Source organism: Acromyrmex echinatior, chromosome 1 (genome assembly GCF_024713525.1).
Source record: "Acromyrmex echinatior isolate Ae372 chromosome 1, ASM2471352v2, whole genome shotgun sequence".
In the NCBI taxonomy this organism is placed as follows: Eukaryota; Metazoa; Arthropoda; class Insecta; order Hymenoptera; family Formicidae; genus Acromyrmex; species Acromyrmex echinatior.
In genome coordinates this window covers 31,071-39,937 of record NC_141852.1, presented here as the reverse complement: position 1 = coordinate 39,937, position 8,867 = coordinate 31,071, and the positions used below count along the sequence as shown (strand labels likewise).

Genomic DNA, 8,867 nt, shown 5'->3' with positions numbered 1-8,867 from the left:
TCTTGTTCTAAGTCTTGTAGAACAATATTCGCTAATATAGGGGACAATGGAGAGTCCATTTTTGGCATGCCAAAAATCTGTCTAAATATTTTTTTGTCAAATTTAAAAAATGTAGAGTTAATTATAATCAATAATAATTGCTTTAACAAACTCATGGAAAAGAATCGAAGTCTTGTTTTCAATCAAGTTCCAATTACGTTCAATACTCTTTAATACTAAATCGGTCGGAATGTTCATGTACATCGAAACCACGTCGGATGATAATACTGAAATTCTTATCGATTAGCTTATTCACAATTTCAAAACTGTTTTTGATATAACTGAAATTCTTTTTGTTATTATTGTCTATAATATCTTTTAGGAACGTTGCCAATGGATAAAAAGCACTGTTTATGCAACTAATAATATCTAACTATTAATCTCAGCGGATGACTTCCTTATGAACTTTTGGCAGCCTATAAGAAATATTATATAATTATATGTCTATGAAAATATTATTGTATGAGAAAGCTGATATAAAAGAAATTTATATACATATATGTTTAAAAAATAAGTTTAAAATAAGTTTAAATAAAAAGAAATCTTGCTCGGTTTTCTATGTTACTTTTGTTAATTTTTTCACTTTATCACTTTTTTACAAAAATTAGACCAATTTCTCGAGATTTTTCCAACATTTCATCAAATAGACAATACACGTAATATTTCCCTTTAAATTTTTATTCTGAACCATATATACTTGAAAGACAAATGTTTAAGTGGAATATTGAAACGCTTACTTAAATAGAAAGAGAGAGAGAGAGAGCAATAAAAAAAGGAGGAAAAGAGACAGGGCAATTTATTTATTTCACGCATGCGCACTCCATTTTGGCCAACATAAAATCAGGAAAGTTGCGCTACAGTATATACTCTGCTATTACTGTAATTTATTAAAACTTATGTTATTTAGAATGTTCCCCTCCCTCCTTATTGATATCTAGGGTCGCCAAGCAGTCGAGATTGCTGAAAAAGCATTTTCGATTGCTTGAAAGAAGTGACTAGTGTGAGAAAGAGCTCGCTGTTGTTCACTCTCGGCGCGCCGCAGGCGAGCACACGAACATGGGCTCGTGCTTAAGTATGTGGTTACCGGTTTCGTCAGATCGCCGTCTGATTCTGTGTCGCCACTGTCAACGTAGAGTTCTTGACTGAGTAGTCAGGAACCTTAAACCAGAATTGATTACGAAAAACATATTATTTAATATTATTTAATATTTTCCATCAATCTATGAACTTGAACTTTTGACTGATAGTGTACATTAATAACATAACTAAATATATAAAATTATACGTAATTGAATTATTAAATTGTGTTTAAAATTACAAAAAATATTTGTTCATCGTCATGTAAATTATTGGGTGTGGGAAAAAGTTCGTAGCGTTTTTCCCACTAGATGGCATTAAATGCTCAGCATCGGTAACTACTAATCGCATCAATACTAGACGTGCAATTTAAAAAATGACATTTCAACTTTTGTTTTGAGCCAAAAAAGAAATCGGTGAAGTGGATCAAAAGTTATTTTATTTTGAAAATGAATAAGGAAAAAATTCGCTACATTTTGCAGTATTATGATAAAGGTAAGAATGCTGCACAGACTTGTGAAAAAATTTGTGCTATTTACGGTGAAGATACTCTATCAAAATCAGCAGCACGGAAATGGTAAAGGGTTCGCTCGTTTTCGTATTGAAAATTTCGATGTGAAAGATGAACCTCGCTCCGGTCGACCAATCACTGAAAAGTCCGATGAAATCGTGGAAAAAGTCGAGCGTGATAAGCATGTGAGCATTATGGAGATTTCCAGGGAACTAGGCATCGACCACAAAACAGTTTTAAATCATTTACGCAAAGCTGGATACAAAAAGAAGCTCGATGTTTGGGCTCCTCACGAGTTGAGTGTTAAGAACATGATGGACCGAATTTAATATTTGCGATACGCTACTGAAACGGAATGAAATTGAGCCATTTCTGAAGAGAATGATAACTGGTGATGAAAAATGGATCACGTACGACAATCGAACTCGCAAAAGATCGTGAATAAAGGAAGGAGAGAAGGCACAACAATCGCAAAATCTGGATTGACGATGAAGAAGGTGATGTTGTGTGAGATTGGAAGGGAATCGTTCACTATGAGCTGTAATCGCTCGATTAAACAATTCCGAACCCTATTGTGAACAACTGGAGAAATTACAACAAGCAATTGAGAGGAAGCGGCCAGAATTAATCAATAGGGGGGTCGTCTTACATCACGATAACGCTCGATCACACACATCTTTGATAACTCGGCAAAAATCGCGAGAGCTTGGCTGGGAAGTCTTAATGCATCCATCGTATAGTCCTGACATAACACCCTCAGACTATTATTTGTTTAACAGAACCTCTGCAGAACTCTCTTAATGATGTAAAGCTAGCTTCAAAAGAGGCCTGTGAAAATCATTAAAAGCAGTTTTTCGACCAGAAACCACAGAAGTTCTATCGTGATGGGATTATGGCTCTGCTCCAAAAATGACAAAATATTATTGAAAATAATGGAGCATATTTGGTTTAAATAAATTGATACTCTAAGAAGAACACTTGAATTTTACTAAAAAAAACCGCCACGAACTTTTTCCCACACCCAATATACAAATAAAGTATCTGAATGAATAGTCAATTCACATCCTTATATGTTCAATAATGTCCATTTTTCTAAATTTAATAGCTGTTCGAGAAATGAATGAATCCGAAAAACCGATTTCACGGAATCGGTGTATGTGCGACAGGTGGATTGGGAATTTTTAGAACAATTTCAAACGAGCGCTCTAGAACTTCCAAAAATAAACTTGACAATCACCTTTCGTTGGAAAAGTGAAAAATATAATCAAAGCCGCATGTCGTACGTACACAAAAAACCAACTCTTAAAACGGCAATTAAAATTCGGATCGGTCACAGCGCACGTGTGCTCGCCTCAAATTTCGTAATTTTTAGAGAATCTCATAAGCGATTGAAGAAAGAAGTCTTTATTCTATCAAATTGATAAAAAGTCGAATCGAGCAATGATCCTTCTTCTTAGCTTTTTCAGTCACGCTCCGCAATTCAGTGCACTCGCCTTTGAGACTCTCCGCCGCGTTCGACTTGTGATTGGTTATGCGTAGATCAATCTTTCGCTCAAACTCTCTCTCTCTCTATCACTCTCGCTTTGTCTCGCTCTCGAACAATAGCAGTTTAAAGATGGGCATATCATGCAATGTTGGCAGCACGCTTGTCGTGGATCTAATGAAATTCTCAATGACTTATTAGATCCATGAAGCGTGCAACATCACATGATATATTTATCTTAAGCTAGCGACACAATGTTTTTTTCCTGCTGGATTACTATCTAGATTAGAATCTTGCCACTATATTGGCTGTGATGCTGGTACTGCAGCCAATACGATGTAAAATTAATCCAGGAAAACAAGCATCGTGTGCCGCAGGCTCAAATAACGTTTTCCATTGGGAGAACTAGTGCAGAGAGAAACCTGGGTAGCGATTATGGGTAGATTATATAATTTTTTCCCTAGAGCGGAAACGTGAAAATTCTTTGTATGAATGTGTGTGCATGTATGAACACTACGAACATCATCACGAGCGATTCGTTCTTATCTATGGATCCGTAAATAAGAACCATTGCTCGGTGAGCAGCCTGCATTCCAAAAAAAGGTGTTGCAACCTTTCTGTGACCGACTATACATAAATTTTTACTTTTCGCGATTCCGCTCTAGCGAAAAAATTACATGATCGCTAGCCTAAGAAAGGACATGACAGCCCTAAGGCATTATAATATGAATATTCGCATCCGCCATTTTTAGTCCTTTTCTCACTCTCTTGCTCCTTTCCTCAATCCTTTGTCCTTTCCTCAATCTCTCTCTCTCTCTCGACTCCGCTGCTAAACTAAGAAAACTGAAGAGAGAACAAAGAATGGGGAAGGGACTAAAAATGGCCGATGCGAATACTCATATTATAGTGTCTTAATTTTAGGCTGTCATGTCCTCTTTCAGGGTAGCGATCATGTAACTTTTATAGGTATAATACTTATAGTGCTCTACCAAAATTTGTAACTGCAAAATATTGCCGCACTACCGCCCTCTGAAGAAGTGGATTAATTACACAACAATATCTTCCTTTTTGCGGTACTCTTGACGAAAATAAATAGTTGAAATCGCTAAAATAACTAAAATCTATTAAATTAAAATATATTAAAATCTATTAAATCTAATAAAGATTTCAACGATTTCAGCGATAGTATTCACGATCTTCGAGAAAGAATAATTACAGCTTGTGTAACTTTGGATCAAAATAGTATAATAGCTGTTATGTATACTTATTTAAAAAGAGCAGAATTTTGTGTTGCAGAAGAAGGTAAGCAATTTGAACATTTGCTTGCATAATATTATAGTTTTTCTTCATTAATTTATGTTTATAATCCTGCAAATTTGATATTAAATATCAATAAAATTTATTCACATATATTATTAAGTTCACGTAAGTATTTCTTTATTAATGAGTATTTGTGATAAATATTATGTAATAAAAATCAATAAAACATCAATGAAAGTCATAATCTCGATAGTTGAATTTGTCTTGAAGATCCTTATAATATTATAGAAAAAAAATTGTATGGTGTTATTTAAAAAATTCAAGATGACCTTGATTTTTTTATTAAAAAAAATTTTTTTAAATTTTTTTATCGCATGTTGTAACCCGCATGAAATAGATGGATAATTACCTTTCAATCTTTTTTTTTTTAATTGTCGGAAGTGTCTAAAAAATTGTGCCGTTATACTGAACACTCTGTATATACAGGGTGTCCCGAAAGTTTTTGCCAATCGCTTTTGTATAGATAGAGCGGACTAAATTGAGTCCTCTATCATTTTGCAATTTTCGCAATAGTTAACAAGATATTATTTACTAAAAACTGTCAAATATTAGTCTTGAATAATTTTTTATTCAAATACTATTAGGTGTTGGAATTAATTCGTAGCGTTTTACAAGTGATGGGAAGTACTTTCATTAATGTATTTTTTAATGCTCATGTGAAATAAATAACATTCTTTCATTAAAAAACGCTACGAATTAATTCCAACACCTAATATTAACTTTACAGAAAAATTGCGAGAGACAAAAATTATTTTCTTCTCATAGAATTCTAAGAAATTTTTCAAAATTTGTTATCAATTTTTTAGTACTGCATTTTTTTATTTTTACCAACATGAGAAAATACGGTATTAAAAAATTCTGAAAAAATTCTCAGAAAGAATTTTCTTCTTTTATGAGAAGAAAATTAATGATTTTTGTCTCTTGTAGCTTTTCTATAAAGTTGATAGTATTTGTGTAAAAAATTATTCAAGACCAATATTTGGCAATTTTTAGTAATTAATATCTTGTTAACTATTGCGAAAATTGCAAAATGGACTTTTCAACTCAGTTTAATCCGTTTTGTCTACATAAAAGAGATTGGCAAAAACTTTATATATATATATATATAATATTATATTATATATGTGCGTGTGCGTGTGCGTGTGCGTGTGCGTGTGCGTGTGCGTGTGCGTGTGCGTGTGCGTGTGCGTGTGCGTGTGCGTGTGCGTGTGCGTGTGCGTGTGTGTGCGCGAGGTTATATCACATGTTGAATTATTTGTAATATATTATTTAATTATTTGATTTAATATGTATTTTTATTATCATGAAGTAAATGTACGATATAATTATATTTCATACATTATCAATATTATATTACATTCGCAACTAAGTTCTCGCTGTTATTTTGATGAAAATGCAACTTTATTGTGAAAAAATGGTTACAAATGAATCATTGAAAGTATTGCCCATCGCTAGCTATTACTTTTTCCCATCTTTCTGGCAGAGCTCGTATACTATCACGATAAAACTGTTCACTTATTGCTGGAGCCATCTGTTGACAAACAGCGGGAACTTAGTTGCGCACCTAATATTAATATTGCATTGAGTGATTATATCGTACATTAGCTATTGTGATAAAAAAATCTTAAATATTAATTTAATTTCTCATTTTAATGCTCTATTTTGATAAAATTGATGTGCAATTATTTCATTTCATTTACAAAATTTTTTTTAATTTATATAATATAATCTATTTTTATTATATTAATCTATGCTATCACATTTTATCTCTTATTTATTTATAATAAAATTAAACTTAAAAACCTTTTTTGTCTTTAAATGTTTCAATACTTATTATCATTATATAAGATTTATTATCAAATATTATATTTTAATATTTATGTAAACGTACACAATAATAATAAAGCACAAATACAATATACATCACAAATTTAATAATAAAAAGTAAATTAATTCTATATGTTAAACATAAAATAAGTTTTTTATAATAGAAACAACCTAAATTATATTTGAATTTGCCACGCTTTCAATTGATGGGGCGGAGCTAGAGATCGGTCAATGCCGATTCGATCCGTGATTATCTGCCATATTGATGTGAAATCAGATATGAGAGTGAGAAAAGCGAATATGAGAGTAAGAGAATAGAATACCTATAATAAGAGTACGGCCAATAGCGCGAATGAGGCAAAATCGGTAATGCATCGAAACGCGCGCGCATTTTCAAGTGTGAAATGTAAAATTGAAGTTGTACATATAACAATGAGTTCAGCAAAATCGTTTTATGAATGTGTTGCTGCTGAGATAAGATTATTTCTCTAGATCTAAAAATACAATTTAATGAGTGCGAAGAAAACTTTCAATTGCAAAATAAATGTTCTGCTGAACGCAGAAGAAGAGAGCCAATAATTTTATAATGAATAAATTAAAGAAGCATACAACAGAAGTAAATACAAATAGAATGAAAGTGAAATTTATTTACAAATAAACAGTATAAAAACGAAAAAATAGGATTAAAATAGGATTTTAGGTGTATTAATTATCTTTTTAAAAGTATAATATATTTAGTTTTTTATTAGGTATATATAAGTATTTTATTATAGTATGTATTCAATTTGTCAATTTACATTCAAAACATAACTAATGAAGATAGAATTGCATATAAAATAATAAATCAATATACAATTATGTCTTCTCTCTATTTTCATTTTTGCATGAAAACATTTCTGCATCAAAATGTACCTGGAATAATATACAATATACATTAATAATTTATTTATATTAAATTTATTATATTAAAAAAATCACAAAAATAAATTCTTAAAAATCTCACATAACACTGAAATATTAGATGGAGTTGTCTTATTGTCCTGTACTTTCAGCACAAATTTTTGGTCTTTTTAGCAGTCTCGTGAAAACGACACATTTTAAAATCCTTTTTAGCAGAGTTTATGCAATAATCTATTACACAGCCGGGCATTATAGCTCTAATGTATCAACAAACAAATAAGTTAAATTATAATGACTGCACGAGAAATTCACGTTTTTATTTTATTAAAAGAATACATAATTCCACTGTAATTCACTCGTTACTCACCTCTCCTTTTCAGTTCGAATGACTCGTCGAATAAAATGACTAGCAAATGAACCATTCACCTCTGACACATAGAAAACTCGCTCGGAATAGCGTAAATGACTATGTAAATGGTGTACATCATATGTATTATACATTCACCGACTAAAAGATTGCAACACTTTTTTAAAATGAGTTTCGGAATGCAGCCTACTCACCGAGCGATTGGTTTTTACTTACGAATCCGCAAGTAAGGACCAATCGCTCGGTGAATAGGCTGCATTCCGAAAATCATAAAAAAAAACCTGTTGCAATCTTTTAATCGATTATGTACACTGATAGTACACACGGGTACATAACTTCCGCTTTTGCCTCAATTTGGCGGGCCAATCACTAATCGTTACCCTGTTAACCTTACTCTTATTTAGGTACTCTATGTGACAGTATATAAGAAGCGACATTTATAATATTAACTTCGTCAAGATTTATCGAAATTGGCATTGATATAATGACGCGCATTTCCAAGATCACGTGATTTTCAGTTTCACATCATACTAGAGTCCTATATTTATGAGAGAAGCACGATCAACTTATGTCAGCATCGCAAAAATATTGGGTCATCTAAAAAGTATCCGCGGTACTTTGTCACTAAATATATGACCATCAACACACATCTAGTGACAAAAAACCGCGGATACTTTTTAGATGACCCAATATTAAAAAATACTAGAAAAAATATTGGATCATCTAAAAAGTATCTGCGGTTTTTTGTCATTAGATGTGTGTTGATGGTCATATATCTAGTGACAAAGTACCGCGATACTTTTTAGATGACCCAATATTAAAAATGGCGTTTGCAAGACGGATTATGAAATCACCCATTAAGCAGCCATTTTTAATACACAGAAATAAGTTCATAATTGGCTGCTAATTATATGATTGCAATGTCCTATCAGAATACGTCATTCGCGCTTCTCTTATAAATATATGACTCTATGACCGGTAATCATAGTCAATTCTTAGACCGTCTTAAGTAATGTCTTAAGTAATGTCTTAAGATGCCAATGCGGCCCTTTGGTTCGTGACATCTCAAGACAGAACTTAAGACGGTCTTGATAAGAACTGGGTATCAATCATGAAATTTTTTTTCTAGAATGAAAAGTGAAAAGTGAAAAATTTCTCCATTAATTTCAATGATTAAAATTTTCACTTTCCATTCTAGGGATAAAGTTTCATTATTGATACTCTGACTATGAATATTGCTTTATATCATGCCGGGCTTTGGCCGATCTCTACTTTTAAAGACTGTTTTTCAGCTAGGACATAGAGACGTTACATTGTGTTCCACTGTGTAAAGTACTTGTTAG

The 8,867-nt window shown here is 32.2% G+C and overlaps 1 long non-coding RNA gene across 2 annotated transcripts; it reads right to left on the bottom strand.

Annotated features, from left to right (window-relative positions):
* Window positions 1-5,809: 5,809 nt before the first annotated feature.
* LOC105147864 (uncharacterized) lies at window positions 5,810-8,078 on the bottom strand. 2 transcript variants are annotated; one of them, XR_846348.2, is made up of 4 exons: window positions 7,741-8,078; window positions 7,525-7,665; window positions 7,261-7,414; window positions 5,810-7,169 (listed from the first exon to the last, which is right to left on the bottom strand). It is a non-coding gene; the product is annotated as an uncharacterized LOC105147864 (long non-coding RNA). The 2 variants fall into 2 exon arrangements; XR_846347.2 differs by having other exon boundaries at window positions 7,525-7,794.
* Window positions 8,079-8,867: the final 789 nt, after the last annotated feature.